Source organism: Palaemon carinicauda, chromosome 37, assembly GCF_036898095.1.
Source record: "Palaemon carinicauda isolate YSFRI2023 chromosome 37, ASM3689809v2, whole genome shotgun sequence".
NCBI lineage: Eukaryota > Metazoa > Arthropoda > Malacostraca > Decapoda > Palaemonidae > Palaemon > Palaemon carinicauda.
The window spans coordinates 42,014,671-42,037,170 of record NC_090761.1 but is presented as its reverse complement, the minus strand read 5'-3'; the positions used below and the strand labels follow the sequence as shown (position 1 = coordinate 42,037,170).

Here is a 22,500-nt window from a genome sequence, read left to right as displayed (position 1 = left end):
TAAAGATTTTAGAATGGCTTTTTATTATTGGACGGAGAGGTATAACAGTTCAATTTTGTTGGGTTCCAGCACATGTAGGTGTGTCTGGGAATGAGAAGGCAGATTCACTGGCTAAGAAGGCTGCATCCGAGTTGCTGCCAAGAAGGTATCCCATTCTCTGTAATGATTTCTTACCTGACATCAAGAAATTGGTTTGCAATAAATGGCAACAGCAATGGGATAGCCTAGATGGGAATAAAATGCGAGAGGTAACAAATGTCATATCTCCTTGGAGGTATAATATGATGCCCCGAAAATGGGAGACGTCTCTTTGTCGTCTCCGTATTGGTCACACTCGGTTGACACACGAGTTTCTGCTGAAGGGCCAACACCAACCGTATTGTGAGGACTGTTTAGTACCTCTAACAGTGAGGCATTTGTTGACCGAATGCCCCAATTATAACAACTTAAGGAATAGATATTTGTTTGAGGCTCGAGGTAAGGGTGGCAGGTTCGTCCTTGCCAAGATTCTTGGAAATGATGTGTCCTACTATGCAAGTGGCATTTTTAGATTTATTTCAGAAGCAGGTCTTCTGAAAACTATTTAACTTTTATGACATTCAACTTTTATGATTTTAATTGAATACTCTTTTACTTTTATTCTTTTATTTTTTTTTTGTTTTTTTTTAATTTTTTTATTTTTGTATACATAAATTAAATGTTACCGGCGTCAATGATCTTAGATGTCAGGATGCCTGAAAACTTTAAATCAATCAATCTTTTCTTTCCCATATTAAATTCACTAATTAAATATCCAATTTTTTCAATGGAAGTACCTACAACGAAACTAATTTTACGATGGTTAAAAAAATACATTATTCTGTGAATAAATAGCTAGAAGTAAATTTTGCATTAGTTGGTGTTAAGCCTAAATCCTCATATTCCATTCCATTCTTACTCGTCTGGACAATAATAATTAGTGTACAACCTATGGTTTTGTCGATCATTGAGGGTTTTGCACACAGCTTGACGGTAGGCTATATCTTAAATGTCGGCTACATGCTTAGCTATCCTGGTTTACATAACTCGGTTGCTGTTTTTTATAAGTTAATATGCGTGATATTGCGAACGGGTTGATGCGAAATTAGTAGTAATGTCAGACTTTACGATATGAAGTCAAAAACCCCTTTAGATGCTATCGTATACTTAATTGACAAGCTTGGTCATTTTTCTCTTGCTACTAGGATTTATTTTTCAATTCTTATGTAAAGTAAGTTCTGTAAAATAAAAATAAAAATACCCTTAACTGAGTTACCAAGGCTGTCAATTTAATGACTTGGGAAAAAACTTTCAGGCTTTTCTTTCCTAATTTTAAAATTTACGTTGAATTTATATTGCATCGGTACGAGAACGACCGCTTGAGCAGCATGGAATGTTCGGAGCATTCATTTCTATATGCAGTTTCTACTGTAACATTGATCGATAAGAAAAAACGCTGTCAAATATAATCGTACTATTTCATAATAAAAAGCCATCAGACCTACCTATCATTCCAGACATTAATGTACTTTTCCGAAAAGGCAAAGACTGTATGCCTTGTCTCAGAATTGCGGTATATTGATAATTTTGGGAACTAGGAGCTTAATCTGTATAGCCTTGAGAGGATATCCAAAGGTTGTAATTCTTTTCGTTTTAAAGGTAATATCGAAGACTTGAGCCCTAACCTTGGGAAGGGAGTTAATGCCATAAACATCTAACCGCCCGGCATGGTCACATGATCAATTGGCAAAGCTATTTACCAAACTTCAGTCGAATTAAGAAACTTCAATAGATTATTTAAAAGATATTTTATATAACTGCAGACCTCGGGAACTTCATTAAAAGTGGTAATTCAAACGGACTATCTCTAAAGAAGTAAATTCTATAATATATAACTTGTCATCATAGTATGTCCTTGGCCAAGTAGAAGGAAATGAATAAATGAGCTTGTCTTGTAAATGAACAACACACCAGTCTTTTAAAATAGTATTGAGGAATCTAAATTTTCTACATTTCGGATTTTTTTTCATCTAGAATATTTTATCTTTAAAATGTAGAATGCGCAATTTAACTTTTATCTATTCGATCACAATATGAATTTTACTTAAATAGCGAGAGGTAAATACACTTTAGTTTACCAAAACTTTGTATATGTTTCAGGTGAAGAGAACTTTAGCTGTGCAAAAAATATGTTTTTTACAAAAGTTATTTTGGATAAAAAGTGCACTTAATATAAACACATCAGTTGCCCCCAATTTCCAAGAACTGTCATAGATACAAAATGTCAAGAATTGTGATATTTTGTATAGCAAATAGACGCTAACGTCGTAAGTTACAAAGAAATGCCTTGCAAGTGACTTATGTCTATCGTGACTTCCCGCCATTAGGTTTAGCCGTCCTAGAAGGTTATTAGGTGTTAGGTCATCTAAAAGCCGAAATTTCACGAATCGTAATTGCAGTACAGAAAACTGCCATTGCTACTTATGACTTTTACCTAGCCTATCTCTGGCTTTGTTGGCCAGGGCACCGGCCACCCGTTAAGATACTACTACTAGAGAGTTATGGGGTCTTTTGACTGGCCAGATAATACTACATTGGATCCTTCTCTCTGGTTACGGTTCATTTTCCTTTTGCTTATACACTCACACAACGAATAGTCTGGCCTATTCTTTACATATTCTCCTCTGTCCTCGTACACCTGACAACACTGAGATTACCAAACAATTCTTCTTAGCACTGTAATTGTTCAGTGGCCACTTTCCTCTTGGTAAGGGTAGAAGGGACTCTTTAGCTGTGGTAAGCAGCTCTTCTAGGAGAAGGACACTCCAAAATCAGACCATTGTTCTGTAATCTTGGGTAGTGCCATAGCCTGTGTACCATGGTCTTCCACTGTCTTGGGTTAGAGTTCTCTTGCTTGAGGGTACACTCGGGCACACTGTTATATCTTATATCTTATTTCTCCTCCTCTTGTTTTGTTAAAGTTTTTACAGTTTATAAAGTGATATTTATTTTAATGTTGTTGCTCTTCTTAAAATATACTATTTTCCTTGTTCCCTTTCCTCACTGAGCTATTTTCCCTGTTGGAGCCCCTGGGCTTATAGCATCCTGCTTTTCCTACTAGGGTTGTACCTTAGCAAGTAATAATAATAATAATGATTAGGCTTTTCTAGTCATGTGTTTCCTAATTGTCTACTCTTGAAATTATGCTTTGTAACTGAAATTCTTATCAAAGTAAGCATGATAAACATATTATTGACAACGCGAACTCTAGTTCAAGTTTAGTAAGAATGACATTTGTTTATTGTAAATGTCAACGTGCAATCATAAGCTAGACATTAGTCTACCAGGAAGCCATTCAGGATATAGTAATGGTCCCTCGTGTAAATACGAGTTTGATAATATCCTCGTCCCTCTTTTGTTCTCTATAAAATGTGTGATAATAAAGTAATTAAATATAACGGCATTTCATGGTCGTTCGTTCCTTAACAATCGCCCTTTTCTGACACATAATTGAATAATATAGATTTATATGAAAGAGGACCCCGCTTGCTTTATAATATTTTCATTGAGATTTATTAAAAGAATGAGCACAATGTAATCGGCTCATGTATATTGAATTTACCCGTAAGGAATAAAACGGATGATTCACGTTTGCTATTATGAAGTAGATAAGGCTATGTAATATTCATAAAACCTAATCGATATTGTGAAACATTGACGTGAATAATTATATAGAATTTGTACATAAGTTTTATATATATATATATATGTATATATATATATATATATATATATATATATATATATATATATATATATATATATATATTATATATATGTATATATATATATGTGTGTGTGTGTGTAATATATATTATACATATATATATATATATATATATATGTGTGTGTGTGTGTGTAATATATATATATATATATATATATATATATATATATATATATATATATATATATATATATTGGTTTTGTCTGCACTTAATGTATATAGGTTGAAGATTGATATGCCTCTAACAAAACATTGGAATTATTTATGTTTTTATTTATTGTTTGCTAGAAATAACGACTTTTCAACAAATTCCAGAGGTAAACATTCTGAAAACTGGGAAGTCAAAGGACGTTCATCTCAAATCTTTATGGAACCTATAGACTAAAAACCTGGAAATTATATTAAGCATTTCTATGACTTTATATTTAGGGGTTTTCTTACATTTTTTTTCATCTTAAACATTACATTTCTTGGACTGATTTAAGACCTATTGCAACCATAGTGTCTTGGATATGATTTACTTACTTTACTTTATTTTCTGAAGTTGGTCATCATGCTTCAAAATTTGCTCTAGATAGAAGTTTTGTTAACAAATAAAGAACGCCCCCTAAACATTTGAATCATATTTTGTTCATTTTAGAATACCTATATAAATATGTTGTATATAGGTACTCGGTTGAGTCCCTCGTCAGGCTGGGAGGAGCGTAGAGAAGAAAAGTCCCCCTTTTTTCATTTGTTTGATGTCGTCTACCCCCCAAAATTGGGGGAAGTGCCTTGGTATATAGATAGATAGGTACTCTAGTTTATTTCCCCATGGCCGAATAACCAGTTAGCTCATATTGTTACCAAAAGATATCAATGTCTTGCCACTATGACAGTCGTGGTACCGGCAGTTCTTTACAGAAAATAATTACGGTTTTAAGTATTTTTATGGTATATACTCGTTGTTCAAAGACAAGAGAAATCATTTAATAGTTATTCCTACAACGGGGGTGGGACGTGTTCATTTAAAATCCTTGTTTCCAAATTTCATGAGGCGCTTCTAAATTAACCCTTGCGACACTCACTGCTCCTGCTAGTTTTCTTGTTCAGTTCCGTGGCTGGGGGGGGGGGGGGGAATTACTTGGATAGGCACGTGCCCCTCTCCTCATATGGCTTCTTCATGGTATTTCGGTCCCATAGTTTTGAATGTAACAAAATTATTTTTTTCCGAGCCCTTTTAGATTAATATATAAAATCTAGATCAGTGTTGTCACTTTTCTTACCGGGTGGTTCTTATCGATCCAATTGGAAAGTGTGCACCACCGCTTTATAGTTTGCAGGCAATCATACATTTATCAACATTAGCAGAAAAGCCAGCAGTTCTCTCATATTTTATTCAATTATGAGACTGCTTTCTGTTTTTATTTCTTCTAATAGAAACACTTGTTTTTATAATGTTCTGTTAATATTTAAACATTATCCTTCCAATCCATATATTTCAGTTCTTCCATAAATGCTACAGATAACATGTAACTTGTATTTTGAATAACAAACAAGACCATCTACAATGCGCATTCATTTTGGCTCTTTCTTTGCATGATAAGTACTTGGGTACAAAATTGAGTGTTGAATGAATCCACTCTATACCGAGAAACACGGGAGCATGACGGTTGTTCTTTATTATTATGTCAAATTGGAAATATTTGGCGAAATCCGGTTTATGCATCTATACTTGAATGAGTCAGTTAGTGTCATGTTTCATGTTGACTCGGTTTATAGTAGAAAATACCGATTTGCATAGCTACAGCAATGGATGGACAGTATCAACATGTATTATTCTTTGTGATTATTTCGTTTTTGTAGCCTTTTTAGCATATCATGAGATATTACATCCTTGATTCAAATTGGGAAAAAAAATAATGCTTTGTCTGGGATATACAGTCCCTTTATCTTTTATATATAAATGTATACAAGTTTTGAAAAGACACCTTGAGTTAGGATAAAAAACCGTTTTTGCTTTCTGCTACTAGATAACCATTTCACGTCATTGTACATATATTAATAATATATAATTAGGACTTGATCATTCAGTAAGACTTGAAAGAGTGCAGATCTTTGCCATGGCAAGTTATATCTCAAAACCAGCTTACCTTAGGGCTAATTCGATCGACCTTTCGCTCGACTTTGACTTTGACCTTTGACCTAGGACTTTCAAAATTGAATCACTTTCACGTCTCATCATAACAATTAGTCCTTGAAAGTTTCACTGCTGTATGAGTAAAATTGTGGCTAGGAAGTTGTTCATAAACAAACAAACAAACAAGCAAAAACATAACCTCCTCCCAACTGCATTGGCGGAGGTAACTACCGATTAGCTCACGTGAAGCGATGATGTGCAGTTGGACACAAGAGTCCCTGGCACACCTCGCTTCAAAGAAGTGGACCCTGTCACATCTTTACTTTGCGGCGAGTAACCAAACAGTGTATGAAGAGATGGTAAAGATGGTGGGAGGAGCTGCAGAGTAAGGATGTGGCTGGATGCATTTCTTCAGAGCGAGGTATACCACTATTTCCTCTGTCAATGTGTGTTATATTACATTCAGTGTCAATAGTTGATAAATTCGGTAAATTCGTCCCACCTTCTCGTAATAACCAGTTTTTTTTTTTTTTCTCCAAGCTGAGATTAATGTCGTGAGAAGAGAAAGTGCAAGCCATATTCATTGTGTCGTGTCAGTTGTATAAAGTAATTTGATTCAAATTGAGAGACCTTCAGATAATTGGAGTAAACATTCTTGATCAATCTAATTAATTATTGAGGAATAAGTAGACTGACTTCTTCCGATGCTTCAATATATTTATAGACCATTTTTTTTATATAAAAGTAAACTCGCAAGAAACAGACCAAGTGTTGGACAAACTGCTAACAAAACTTGATTCAGGATTCAGCAATTCTTACAATAGTTTGCTCAAAGCATTGTCGCCACTAGACCCTACAAGTTCAAATCCCAGGGCTGACCAATATCTTGAAGATTCTTCCTCTTTGGAAACTAATTAGGGAGACTAATTAACAGGAAATCGAAGGAAGGCGTCACAATTTTGAAATATTTATCAAGTTTGGGAAATAATTCCAGGAAGATCTCTATGTAACAGATATCCAGATCCCAATTTGGGGTATTGAAACATCAACACTTCCACACCAACAAATCAAAAGACCGGTGTTACAGTTCATGAACCGTCACACGTTGAATGGGATTGCTTTATATTAGCTTTGTCATTATGAATACCACCTCAGTGTTCAGGCGATACACCTACACTGTATAATACACTTTAACAGATATCTGAACAAAGTAAAGACAATAATGCAAAAGGATGAAGGGCAGCAATACTGGATGGATTTATATGTACTGAAACTTATTGACGAAGGTTATTGAGGGGAGTATAAGAGGGATTATTCACCTGAGCAGCATAGATAAAAATGTAAGAAACTCTTATAATCGTATGTTTGTAACAAAAATATTTAAGGTATAAAGTACCATTAACTAAAATTTCGGAAAAAATTAGCGGAGACCTAAGTATATGTGAACATTTTGATTTATTTTGAGGTATAAATCCAAATGGGGCTATAAAACAACCAAATTAGTTAATGCAATTATTTTCAGGGGTTTCCCAATGATTCAATTTAGTCTTGAAAATTTTATGAAAATTAGGAAACGAAGAGTTTAGTTGGTTAGAATCAATGATCCCTTTAATCTATCCTATGCATTTTTCAAAAAATTTACTCGACCTTTGTAAAGACTAACTAAACGAAATTTGCAAAGCTAAAAGATAAAAAAAAACTGATCAGTTTATATTGTAGACTAGAACGTAGTAGATTAGCCAGGGCATGTGCCAACAAGAACTTTAATCTTGCAGCCCGTAGTAAAGTTCTTGTTGGCACGGGCCATTCCCTTGGCCGAGACGTGCGGACGTACAAGTAACACAAAAAATGCCTGAGGCGGATTAGCTAGGCTTAGGTTTAAATGTGTGTTTCTTTCGGTACAAAAATCATTGAATAATAATCTTAATATAAAATGTACATATTTGATTATCACATCAGAAGAATGAGCGGGCTGCAAGATTGCAAGAGGCCGTGTCTGGCCAAAAGGCCCAGGCAATCTTCAACAACAACAACAACAAGAACTGTTGGCTTTAATCCACAACATCGATGTAGACCGACTCGTCAATAAATCATCAGTGTCGGAAACTGTCTCTTTGTACCCTCACAATATATGTGTATATATATATATATATATATATATATATATATATATATATATATATATATATATATATATATGTGTGTGTGTGTGTACATATGTTTATGTGTGTGTGTATATATATATATATATATATATATATATATATATATATATATACAGTATATATATATATATCATATCATCATCTCCTACGCCTATTGGTGCAAGGGGCCTCGGTTAGATTTCGCCAGTTGTCTCTATCTTGAACTTTTTATGCAATACTTCTCCCTTTATCCTCTTCTTGATGCTTTATAGTCCTCAGTTATGTAGACCTGTGTGGTTCAACTCTTCTAGTGGCTTGCGGAGCCCAGTTAAAAATTTGGTGAACTAGTCTCTCTTGGGAGCGCGAAGAGCATGCCCAAACAATCTCCTACCCCTCACCATGATCTCATCCTCAAATGACCCTCAAGTAATCTCTTATAATTTCATTTCTAATCATGTCCTGCCATTAAACTCCCAATATAATTTTTAGGGCTTTGTTCTCCAATCTACTAAATCTTTTGGATTTTGTTTCATTGTCATACCATGACTCATATCCATGCAGTAACACTGGTCATACTAAATTAATATATAGTCTTATTTTTATACGTAATTTCAGGAAATTTGATTTCCAAATTTTACCTAACTTAACCATTGTCTGATTTATTTTTCAACCTTTCACTAAACTAATTTTAAAAGTCCTGTATTAGAGATCATAGTTTCTAAATACTTAAATGATTTTTCAAACTTTCACCAAACTCTAATTTTAAAAGCCTTGTTTTAGAGTTCATAGTTCCTACTGTAAATACTTAAATGATTCTAACTCGTTAATCCTTTTTTCTAATACTGATATTTCATCTTCCATTGCATACTCCGTTCTCATCATCTCTGTCTTTCTTGTATTTATATTGAGCCCAACCTTGTGTGATATTTCATGCAGTCTGGTAAGCAAGCATTGCAAATCCTGTGGTGGTCTGGTAATAAGGACAGCATCATCCGCATACTCTTAAGTTCTGCTTATTTCCTATTACCAATCCAGCCCAATCTTTTTCCACCATCTCCGACTGTTCTATGCATTAAAAAATCCATGAAAAGGATAAACATCATATGTGACAGCACATTCCCCCGGAGTATTTATTGTTCACAGGAAATTCATTTGAGACGACTTCACTAACATTAACTTTGCACTTGCTAGGTTCATGAATAGACAATCAAATTCATATATTTAAGAGGAATTCCATAGTGACAAAATTAGCTAGTACACACTATCAAAAGCTTTTTCTTAGTCCACAAACGCCATCAAAAGTGGGTTTTTGTATTCTACTCATTGCTGTACATGTCTCCAAATGAAAATCTAGGCAGTACAACTCCCTTTTCTAATTCCTGCTTGTTCATCTCTCAGCTTTTCATCAATCTTTCTATGCATATATATTTTCTTGTATGTAAGTGTAAATCCATGAATTTCCAATTCCTTTTAAGGCCACTTGCTAAGGCAAATTTTTCTCTGTATTTTACTAATAGTTTTATTTTGTTTGCTACTAGAAGTTTAAACAATATTTTTTTTTTGTTCTCTCTGCAGCTACTGAAATGATCTCGTCTTACTGGTGGGTCATAGTTCCAAAGTATCTAAGTGATGATAAAAGGCAAAGAAGTTGAAGAATAAGGTATGGAATATAATTTCTCATTCTCCCTTATTTTTTTTTGTTCTAAAATCTGTCATTCTGTAGTTCATTTTCACAGAGATAATTCAAGACTGGTTTGGATTATAGTAATTTAGCCTTTAATTTGTTTGAATTGATTTTACTAGCATGAATAGATTTAAAGAGATATTGCATTGTATTTTCTAGCCAGAATATTATAAAATGTTAAATACTCTGAACGAACAAGGTAAAACGACAGTAGAGGTCCTGTAGAGAGTGGGTTTCCCCTGCTGTATGGGACCGGAAAAGCAGCCATCAAAGTAAAGTACATAAAGTAACTAACATCATTAGCTATAACTGCAATTGTTTAAAATTAATATTGAATTTTCTTAATGTTCGTTGTAGTTTTGGTGATGTGAAGGGACCTTACGGTTAGGTTTTGTTTCATCATCATCTCCTCCTACACCTATTGACGCAAAGGGCCTTGTTTAGATTTCATCAGTCGTCTCTATCTTGAGCTTTTAAATCGATACTTCTCCATTCTTCACACGTCATAGTCCTCAACCATGTAGGCCTAGGTCTTCCAACTCTTCTAGTGCCTTAGTGAACTATTCTCTCTGGGGGAGTGCAAAGAGCATGCCCAAACCATCTCCATATACCCCTCACCATGATCTCATCCACATAAGGCACTTGAGTAATCTCTCTTATAGTTCCATTTCATATCCTGTCCTGCCATTTAACTCCCAATATTCTTCTGAGGGCTTTGATCTCAAGTCTAAAAAATCTGTTGGATATTGTTTCATTGTCATACCACGACTTGTGTCCATACAGTAACACCAATTTCATAAACTGATATAGAGCCTGATTTTTATATGTAATTTCAGGTGAGTAGATTTCCAAATTTTACTCAACCTAGCCATTGTCTGGTTTGTTTTTTTCAATCTTTCATTAAATTCCAATTCTAAAGACCCTATATTAAGAGATCATAATTCCTAAATATTTGAATGATTCCACCTCATTAATCCTTTCTCCTTCCAATGATATTTCATCTTCCATTGCATATTCTGTTCTCACCATCTCTGTTGTTCGTCTATATAGCTTGAGCCTAACCTCATGTGATATTTCATGCATTCTGGTAAGCAAGCTTTGCCAGTCCTCTGGCGTTTTGCTAATAAGAACAGTGTCATTAACATACTCCAGGTATGCTAATTTCCTGTTAACTGGTATTATTATTATTATTATTATTATTATTATTATTATTAATTGCTAAGCTACAACCCTAGTTGGAAAAGCAGGGGCCCCAACAAGGAAAATAGCCCAGTGAGGAAAGGAAACAAGGAAAATTAAAATGTTTTAAGAACAGTGATAATATTAAAATAGATATTTCTTATATAAACTATAAATATTTAACGAAATATAGTGTGCCCGAGGATAAACAACATAGGTGATAACACATTCCCTTGAAGTACTCAACTGTTCACTGGAAATTCATTTGATTGGACTCCATTAACATTAACTTTGCACTTGCTATGCTCATGAACAGACTTGATCAAATTTACATATTTAAGAGGACCTCCATAATAACGTAGAGTTCTACACATAATGGCCGGTGCATGCTATCAAAGGCTTTTTCATTGTCCACAAATGCCATCAAATGTTGATTTCTATATTCTACACATTGCTGTACTCCGTCTTAAAATGAAAGTTTGGTCAGTACAAATTCTACCTTTTCTAAATTCTGCTTGTTCATATCTCAGCTTTTCATCAATCTTTCTCTCTAACCTCTTTAGAATGAGCATACTGTATATTTTTATGACAGTTAATGTAAGTGTGATGCCTCTGTAATTATTGCAGTCAGGTCTCCTTTTTTTAGCCATTTTCATCAACACTCCTACCTCCCATTCATTAAGTTTTGTTTCTTCATTCTACAAAATAATCTTGGTAGTAGTAGGTTGGCCAGGGCACCAGCCACCCGTTGAGATACTACTGCTAGAGTTATAGGGTCCTTTTACTGGCCAGACAGTACTACATTGGATCCTTCTCTCTGGTTACGGTTCATTTTTCCCTTTGCCGACATATACACCGAATAGTCTGACCTATTCTTTACAGATTCTCCTCTGTTCTCATACACCTGACAACACTGAGATTACCAAACAATTCTTCTACACCCAAGGGGTTAACTATTGCACTGTAACTGTTCAGTGGCTACTTTCCTCTTGGTAAGGGTAGATGAGACTCTTTAGCTATGATAAGCAGTTCTTCTAGGACGACACTCTAAAATCAAACCATTGTTCTCTATTCTTGGGTAGTGCCATAGCCTCTGTATCATGGTCTTCCACTATCTTAGATTAGAGTTCTCTTGCTTGAGGGTACACCCTGGCACACTATTCTATCTTATTTCTCTTCATCTTGTTTTTTTTTTAAGTGTTCATAGTTTATAAACGAAATATTTCAAAGTTATTACTGTTCTTAAAATCTTATATTTTTTCCTTGTTTCCTTTCCTCTCTGGGTTATTTTTTCTGTTGGACCCTGTGAGCTTATAGCATCCCGCTTCTCCAACTAGGGTTGTAGCTTAGCAAGTAATAATAATAATAATAGTACTCTTGGAGTCACTTCATTTTTGGCCAAAATCATCTCGGCAGTTATTCCATCGTATCCAGGAGCTTTCCAATTCATTGATATTTTAATGATAGCTTCAACTTCAAACACACTGAATTCATTCATGGGCACATCAAGGTCTTCCTCATCTTCAGGTATATCAAATTATTCCTTTCATATCTCTTATTCATGACCTCACTAAAGTGTTCCCTCCAACATTGCCTTTTTTCATTTTCTTGAAATTGTCTCCTTTGCCAAGCTCATTGTTCCCATTATCTTAGTAATAATTTTACAATTTCTTGATTACTCAGTACCTTCATTTCTTGATAGCATTGCATTCCCCAAGATTGGTATAAATTTTATTTGCAAGTGCCAACAGTTTTGAAAATTCAAGCATAGATCTTTTGTAAAATTTAGACAATTTATATAAGGTATTTTTGATGATTACAGATTTAACATGAATATTGTTATGTGATCAATAGTACCTGTGATGCAGTAGAGGCATATTTTGAAATGTTTTGTGTAAAAACATTGTCAAATCTGCAGAAACAGGTTTTCTGAAAGCTATTTAACTTTTATAAGAACATAATGCTCTATGGCTTTAAATTAAATTTCCTTTTTTTATGTTTAACAAACAATATCGTTGTCAATGACCTTAGATCTCAGGATGCCAGAAACTCAAAATCAATCGATCAATCTTGAGGAGCAGCTTTAAGAATGCTATACAGGTACTGCATATTAACTTGTTGCTAAGATTTTCAACATTTCCTAGGTTTCAACAGCCAAAGTCAAGCTTCTTTTCTTCCATCTTATTGCCCAACCCTCTTCCATCTTGTTTTCTAACCTGTTAATTTGACTTATCATTGGGGAGTTTCCACATTGGTTGCCTGTAGCCATTGATTAACTTCGAAGGTCCCAATTCGTGGGGCTAATGGCCTGAATTCATAAATCTAATTTGATTTAAACAGCTAAAGTTACAAGTTGCTTCTTTTCTCGTTAAAGATAAACAAAGCTTGAATACTTTATCCCTGAGGAGATATTGGTTAGAACAAAAGAAATGCGTCGACAGTGTTATAGTTTTTTTTTTTTTTTAATTTTACCATTAACAATAATATAAAAAAGTTATTAAGTTCCACCAGTAATAAGAAAATATCCTGATTTCTAAATTGGGTATACTGTAATTTCTTTGAGAATTAATAATAATTGTTCCCTACTGATCTAGTTTGGATTTTTTTGTTTCTTTTATTTTAAGGAAAATCTGCCCACTTGGGTCTACCTGACTTTATTTGTTGCTGGCCATGGTTATGGTGCACTTCTGGTAACAGGTGCCAATGGCAATCTCTCCAAATGCTCAGTGGTTACTAGATGTCACCGTTGTATGCAGATTCCTTCTGTAACTATTTGGTATGTGCAAGAGAGTAACCATGCTTGTTCCATACTACGATATGGATCCAACCAAAATCTGAAACTAAAGCCATGAAAAGGTTTCCAATCATTTCTCTTAAGACAATTTGCTTGTGTATTCCAGAAACTCTCCAACTTTTGTGGACTTTAACTTTCACAGTTCAAGTACTTAAATAGGACTTTGCAGTATCTTTCCTTCTCTTTGTAGTTTCTTTACAAATCTTATGTTACTGATTTCACTGCAAATATTTTCTTGATGTTCATATTTATGTGGTTTCAGACTTCACTTCTCTAAAATTACTCTCAGATGATGATCCAAAACCCACCCATGGATCCATGTTAACAAGCTCTGCAATGCCAAGGTGTCCCATATCAAACCCTCCACTGTCCATTGATTCCTCTTTACCCAAGGGGCTAGATACTGCACTGTAATTGGTCAGTGGCTACTTTCCTCTTGGTAAGGGTAGAAGAGACACTAGCTATGGTAAGCAGCTCTTCTAGGAGAAGGACACCATTGTTCTCTACTCATGGGTAGTGTTATAGCCTCTGTACCATGGTCTTCAACTGTCTTGGGTTAGAGTTCTCATGTTTGAGGGTACGCCTGGGCTCTTTATTCTATCTGAGTTCTCTTCCTTTGTTTTGTTAAAGTTTATATAGTTTATTTAGGAAATATTTATTTTAATGTTGTTATTGTTCTAAAATTTTATTTTTCCTTGTTTCCTTTCTTCACTGGGCTATTTTCCCTGTTGGGGACCCTGGGCTTGTAGCATCCTTCTTTTCCAACCAGGGTTGTTGCTTAACAAGTAATGATACTAGTAATAAATAATAATAATAATAATAATCCTATAATCTCTCTTTCTCAGATAACAGTAGGAAAGCTAGGCTTGTAAATAGTGATGGAATTGTTCTTGGAGTTTATAGATTAACACCGATGCTTTAAATCTTTGCTGAATGATAAATACAGTATCCTTTCTACAAAGGTTGATGAAGACATGGTAAAAATAAATTAAGGTTTATTTTAATCTAACATCATAAATATCAAAAGATATACTTGATAAGCAGTCATAAATACAATATTATAGATCTCTAATACTTGCTCATTGGTGTTGTCTCTAAGCTATGTACATCACATACGAGACAGTAATATATGTACAGTTTAAAAAAAAAAAACATACAACATTATAATATTACAATAGGGTCTTCCACTTACACCAGTTGCTTAATTGGAGTTTTATGATAAAACTATATTCTCCAGTTTAGTACCTCCTTTCTTTTACAACAAAGAACATGTAAATGAATATTTTAGAATGCAGTTTACTGCCATAAGGATATTTGCTTTATTATAAAAATGGCTTCTGATGTATGTGTTAAATGTACAAACATAAACATGTGTTATTAAACAAATGATGTGATGCATCTTAAAAATTTAAAATAGTCAGTTTGGCCATTGCACAATTTGGGTGAATTTTTCAATTAAGTCTAGGCCAGGTACAAGTATGAATGAACATAACATCATAAAAAAAACAAATAAGAGTAACTCAGAAAAAAAGATATTCTATAGTCCTTTGAGCATAAAATATGCTTACTGGAATTTTGAAACATTCAGACATAGTTTGGAATTTATAAACATTTAAACACTTAAAATGTTCGCTTAATAGAATATCCATGGCATTAGAGATAATTTTAAGAAGAGATTTAACTGGATCAGCTGCGTAAATTAGTGCTATAATTTTTATCCTAAACATTTTTAGGACACCTTTTGTTTTCCAAATTAAGTTAAAGACTGGTTTTAAAGTTTTCAATGAAAATAGAGGCTGAGGGTCTTTACATATCTGTTACCAAGCTTGATGCTGATGGCCAAAACAAAGCCAATAACTGTCAGCACTAACAGATAGTGAAAGCCTAATCATCAAATTGATGATCAGTGATTCTTGTCAGAAAGTAATAAAAGCCAGATTATTAAAGTAAAATGAGTGCCAATAACCATTTCATGTTAGAATCTAAAAGACATAATAACAGAACAGTATTCAGATATAGCAGTAAGAATAAGGAATGAAAACAAAATCTCCTCATTATAATTGAAAACTTATACTTCACTATTTTTTTTTTTCAATACTAAGAACACTACATCAAAGATGTCTTGAACTTGATTGGCATGTTAACATTATTTGTTTATAAAAAGTAGGAGCTATTGAATAACATGAAGGGTATTTAGACTACCTGAACACTGTACCACATTTTGGTATCACAGTCCCAACACGTATGAGATACCTTGAGCTTATATATTACCTTGGTATAGTTTACTTACAAGTTCTTTTTTATTTGAATACTGTATTTTCTTCCCAGTCTATTTGATTTTCAAAACAATAATACTTCAATCTAAGGACAAAGAACTTTTAGACATGTTGACATTAAATAGTGATTGCATGTCTAGGGTAATTATAAACTTTTCGTTTTAAGAGATTAAAACCTAAGAATTTTCTTAATAATGCATTATCTATAAGCACACCCAGGGTACATAATTTCATAATAGTTACTATGAAAAACAATGAAAAATTAAATTTTAAAAATAAAATTTATTATTTCTATACCCCCTTATATTCATATTTTTTGGGCTCAGCCATGTCATCCTGATGGAAGGTTCCTTCAGGCAGCTTTCTAAGGGATATTTGGCTACGGTGATACTCCCAGAGAATTGACCATAGGTCTCCAGAATTCTAACTCCTGGCACGAGTATCCTTAATATAACCCTTAAGGATATCGCTTAATATTAGGGGACGTATTTCTTGATACGACACATAGCAATCTTCACCCCGAATAGAGTCTTTGCTTTGAGGGGGAAGAGTGGCAAAAATGAAGGGGAGCCGTTATCAAGGTTACCCATTGGATCCCCTCCCGGTACCACCCCAGCAAACCATTCCTTTTGTAGTAGCTAATTAAGCACGGTGTTTCTCCCATCTGCTCTCGGTTTTGTTACTATTACAAGGATTATTACAACGCAATCTCCAGCATCTTCATCCTCTGGAAAGTTGAGTATTTAATCTTTCCTGTGTATAATTTTTGGCTCCCTTCTCACAGTTAAATTAGCATAATTTAGATGTGTTTAGTGGAGCAGAGCCATCACCGGAGGCGACCATTTTGGGCCGCTGTCGTACGCCATAAGTGCTTTATTTAGTTAGTAGTACGACGTTCCCGGTATTTAGCTATGATGAATTCTAGCTATTTAGGCAAATTATACTAGTAAAGATAAGATTACACATGTAATATTTCCTCTTTTATTAAAAAGTTTCGACAGTATACGTTAGGGCCTCGGTGATGTAGCGTAGCCGAGATCCCGACTCGGGTTAGGCTAGCCTAACATGTTTTAGTAAACAGTACCTTAGTAACGTTATCCCCGTTTATCCTCTCGTATCGTTTTATTAATTCAACGGAGATAGAACATCTAGAATTACTATCATAATTCGATACTCGTCTCTTTTAGAGATATAAGGATAAACCCTTCCTTCCCTCTGAGTGCCGCCATAAGGCGGCAGTCCTATCTTTCGTCTTGCCATAGAGTAGTGTACTCCGGCTTGACTGAGATAGTGTTTATGTCCATCCTCTTTGCCAGTGAGCATCCCGGCTTTGAAATACGACAGTAACTCAGAGTATTCAGTCTTGTTGCCGGCAACACTACCGATGGGGGATTAGTCATTCCCATGCCGGTTACACAGTTGCTGGCATAGGAAGCCCGGCCTCCCTAGTCCACAACCGAAAGTGGTAGTACGATTGCCGCCACCTTTCTCCCTTGCGGACTAGAAGACAAGTCTTATCTGGCAATGTCTTAGGCTAAGGAATCGTTATTCCTCTGCCGCCAAAGACGGCACTGGCAAGGAAACCGTTTTCTTGATTTGCAGCCAAAAGCAGGAGGCATACCTGCCGCCTTCTTTCTATGCAAAATATAAGACCCTTTCCCTTCCCCCTTCTGTCCTTTACGACCCCTGTAGCCGGTATTCTACAATCACCCCGCTTGCGCGGGCTGATTACAATGCCGGCCGGGCTCATACAAAGGCGGCTAGATTGCCGCTTCGACCTCTCTCCTAACGGAAGCAAGGCTCTGGGAAAGGTTGAGCCGGCCATGACGGCTGTGCCGGCCGTGATGGCTGCCGGTGGGAGATCCATTACATCTTCGAGAATTCTTCAGTCCTTCCTTGGACTGCCATCCACAAACCCTGTAGCTGGCAGTGCAGCCGGCAACAGATATTGTGGCTGGATGGAAGGTAGAATTATTACATTCTCTCCCCTTCCATTTGAATCCTCATTCTGGAAAGAAGGCAGTAGTCCCTACAACCCTAATTATTATACTAAACTATAATGATACGGTAATCCTTCTCTCCATTCTTTCTCTCTCTCTATCGGCTAGTGCCGCCAGGTACTAGCCTAGCCCGGTAGTATACCGGCAGAACTACAGTATAAGATTATACAGTAGCCAGTATTCCTGCAGTATAGCAAATACAACAGCTAGAAAACTACAGTATATAACATACAGTAGTATGAATTTCCAACATACTCTGTGTATCCTTTAACAGTCCATTGTTGAGACCGCTAAACAAATGTTAAGGTAAGCATTCCTTCAACATTCTGATGTATCCTAGATCATCAGAACACAAGATTTTACCCTACAGTATTAATATTTCACTTGTGGGGGAGTTAGTGCTAGTATACACTGACTCTGGCTCTAAGTACTAGAGCTATCCCACCCTATATTTCCCTATTAAAGACATTTTAAAATATTAATATTGAGGGAGGTCACAGCAATTGCCTGGACAGGAAACACAGATATGTCTTTTCCCTATTTCCTTTCTAGCTTACTATCCTAAGCTATAATTATAATAGTAAGAATTACTATTAATGCATGTGAATATTTATCAGTTGGATAAATTACCCCATACTCATTTCACTCTTTCTTTCCTTACAGGAGGAGGCCAAGGTGAAGTGTGCCGTCATGTACTGCAACCACTAAAGTAGGAACTTTGGTGGCCACAAAATGTGCAGTACTCATGCCCCTTGCTCCATCTCAACTGAAACCCTGAGGTATTGGGACTTGAAGGGTTGCACCGTCTGCTCGGCCTTGATGTCCAAAGGTTTCGGTGATCCCAAGACGTCGGAGTCTAGGGATACTGCGAGGGAAATGCTTCAAAAGTGGGTGAGAGGGTTCCAGAAGAACTCTCCGGGATTTTACCTACCAAGCGAAACGATCAGAAGCCTTCTGTTCCCTAAGGCAACATCCGACGCGGTTGTGCCTCAGGTACTGGTCAAACCTCCCTGCATACAACTGTCGATAGAGGCTGACATTAATAAGGCTTTGGAAGGCATGGACATCCAACAGGAAAGGATGTCAGAGGTGTCATCAGATACCGAAAAGGATCTCCTTCAAGAAGATCCTGAAGAAGAGGTGGCCCAGCTACCCGAGGAGGAAGAAGAATCCGGATCCACAGAGACGGAAGACCCTCTACTGTCTGTGACGGCATATCAACCTGTGCCGTCAACCTCTTCGGCCTCAACCTCTCAACCAGAACCGCTGTTCCCCAAGCTGATGTTGGAAACTATGCGTAAGGAACAGCAAGAGATGAGAAAGGAAGTCAGGGAAGTACACCGCACGGCCGCTTCTCGCGGCCCCCACAAGCGGCCCAGAGTCTCTGACTTACCTCAGTGCTCCGAAACCAACCCCTGGAGGTATGCGGAGTTCATACCCATGATGAATGGGAAACTCTACGTCTCGGAGAAGATGGGGGTCATACCCCTCGACGATCTCCAATTTTGACCGAACTTTGTGGCTTACCCGGAGTGCTTCATCAGGTTGAAGAACGAACCTGCGTCTAAAGAAGAGACGGAACCTAAGGAGGTCATGGTCTTTGATCATGACAAGGCACAGGCTCTCATGACGAGTAGCCTGAAGGAAGCAGGATACACGAACTCGAAGGTTTCTGCTCTGAGCAAGAGGCACCCCACCTTACTTGCTCCTTCCTCCCAAGCTTTTCCCTACACATTTAAAGCTCTCCACTGCGTACTAAAAGCAGTTGATGCGGGCAAACCATGCCCTACGCTAGAGAAGTGTAGACCATTGTCTCTAGCCCTGCCTACGGGCGAGAAGGACTGGAACGAGGTCCATCTAACCTTCTCGATCTCAAAATTAGATCCAGATATCGCAGGACAGCATTTTAATGAGAACCTGCCGAAGTTGTCAGACTTTCTTCTGCGAAGAGAACAGGAGACAAAAGAGAGACTAGCCACCTCTCTGTCTCTCCAGAACTGCATGGAGATGTATGCAGGCTTTTCGAGTACCCCAGATATGTACACAGTCCTAGCCAAGATGCACATGGCTACACTAGTAAAGGACATGTACGCTTTCGTGAAGGCCAGGAGGGCCTGTAGAGAGTACGTGTTTGCCAATGCAACGGTCAAGCACGACCCCAGGAAGCTGATCATTTCGCGTATCTGGGGCAAGGACCTATTCCCAAAGGAAGTAGTCCAAGAGGTAGTTTCTAAAGCCACCACAGAGAATAGGAACCTTCTCCAAAAGTGGGGCATGTCTTCCAAAAGGAAATCATCCTCTGATGCTGGTCCCCAACCCAAGAACAGGAAGACGGAGAAGCAACGAGTGCCTCATAGACCTGCGCAACATCCCACTGTTACCATGACCAGTGCCCAAAATGGTTGCCCAGCCACAAACCACTTTCCAGATGGTGCCTCAGCAGTTAGTAGCCCAGTCACCAGCCTTTAACCCAGGCTTTGAGAGGCACACCACTACCTTTTGCCCAAAAGGTACAGGATCTAGGAGAGGTTCCTCAAGAAACCCCTCAAGGGGTAGAGGAGGACGTGGTCAGGGTAACAAACCCTCCGGATCATCTAAGCAATGAGATGCTCCAGGTAGGAGGAAGACTCTCCCACTTTCGGGATTGTTGGACCTTCGATCCCTGGGCCCACAGCCTAATCAAGAATGGACTAGGGTGGAAATGGAACAGAACTCCACCTTCCTTTCTTCAATTCTTCTAACACTCCACCCCCTTATTGGAAGAATATACCTTAGAACTCTTGAACAAGAAGGTCATAAGGAAAGCAAAGTCCATCAAATTCCAGGGAAGGCTGTTTTGTGTTCCCAAGAAAGACTCGGACAAACTCAGAGTCATTCTAAACTTGTCTCCACTCAAGTTCATCGAGGACCCTGTTACCGAAAGGGGCATACACAGTCTCAATAGACCTAGCAGATGCTTACTGGCACCTTCCAGTCAGCCGTCCCCTCTCCTCCTACCTAGGATTCAAGTTACAGAAGACAAGGTATGTCTTCACATACATACATAGCCCCAAGGATATTCACAAAACTTGCAGACACTGTCGTACAACAGCTACGCTTAGAAGGCATTCAGGTAGCAGCATACTTGGACGACTGGCTGGTGTGGGCAGCATCCAAGACTGCTTGTCTGCAGACAGCCCCGAAGGTGATCCAGTTCCTGGACCATCTGGGCTTCAAGATCAACTACAAGAAGTCTCGCCTCTCTCCAGCTCAAGAGTTTCAATGGTTGGGAATCCATTGGAACTTGCAGTCACACCGCCTCTCCATTCCACCGAAGAAGAGGAGAGAGATTGCGGGTTCTGTCAAGAGACTACTGAAATCCAACAGGATTTCAAGACGCCAACAGGAAAGAGTACTGGGCTCTCTCCAGTTTGCAGCAGTAAAAGACCCAGTGCTGAGAGCACAACTAAAGGATGCGTCAGGAGTCTGGAGAAGATATGCATCAAACGCTCGAAGAGATCAACAGAGATCGACACCGACCTTACTGCGATCGCTTCTGAGGCCGTGGTCGAAGGTCAAGAGCCTAGCAAGGACAATTCCCTTGCAACCACCTCAACCGTCAGTAGTCATCCACATGGATGCCTCACCGGAAGGATTGGGAGGTCATTCCCATCAAAGGAAAGTACAAGGGAACTGGTCACACCAGTTCAAGACCGTTCACATCAACATTCTGGAAGCCATGGCAGTCTTCCTGACGTTGAAGAAACTATCCCCTCACAGATCAGCCCCCGTCAAGTTGGTCTTGGACAGCTAGGTGATAGTGAAATGTCTGAACCGACAAGGCTCGAGATCGCCCTACATCAATCACGTGATGTTGGCCATCTTACGCTTGGCAAGAAAGAAAAGATGGCACTTATCAGCAGTTCATCTACAAGGGTTCCGCAATGTGACGGCGGATGCTCTATCCAGGCGAAAGCCGATAGAGTCAGAATGGTCCTTAGACGCAGACTCATTCTCTTTCATCTTGGAGAAAGTCTCAGAACTGCAGATCGACCTCTTCGCAATAAGCGACAACAAGAAACTACCTCGATATGTAGCCCCATATGAGGACCCTCGGCCAGAAGCGATGGATGCCATGTCCCTCGATTGGAACAGATGCAATCATACTATCTGTTCCCCCCCAACAAATCTCCTGCTGAAGGTCCTCAACAAGCTAAGATCCTTCAAAGAGACAGCAGCAGTAGTGGCCCCCAAATGGCCCAAGAGCAATTGGTTCTCTCTAGTGATAGAACTGAGGCTGAAGCTGTTTCCTCTACCAAACCCAGTTCTATCCCAACTGGTTCAGAAGTCGACTGTCTACGCTTCATCATTGAGAACCCAAAACCTGCATCTCATGATTTTCTCGCCTTAGCAGCCAAGAAAAGGTTCGGGATCTCAAAAGACAACATCGACTTTATTGAAGAATACAAGACAGAGTCAACCAGAAGACAATATGAATCGTCTTGGAAGAAGTGGGTCTC

At 37.6% G+C, this 22,500-nt stretch overlaps 1 long non-coding RNA gene across 2 annotated transcripts in view; it reads left to right on the top strand.

The window, feature by feature from the left end:
• The window catches only part of LOC137629595 (uncharacterized), a 152,823-nt gene that overhangs the window by 81,459 nt on the left and 48,864 nt on the right, over window positions 1-22,500 (top strand). For both annotated transcript variants that reach the window (XR_011041546.1, XR_011041547.1), the window contains exon 2: window positions 9,644-9,728. This is a non-coding gene — a long non-coding RNA (uncharacterized lncRNA). The remainder of the gene's footprint in view (window positions 1-9,643; window positions 9,729-22,500) is intronic.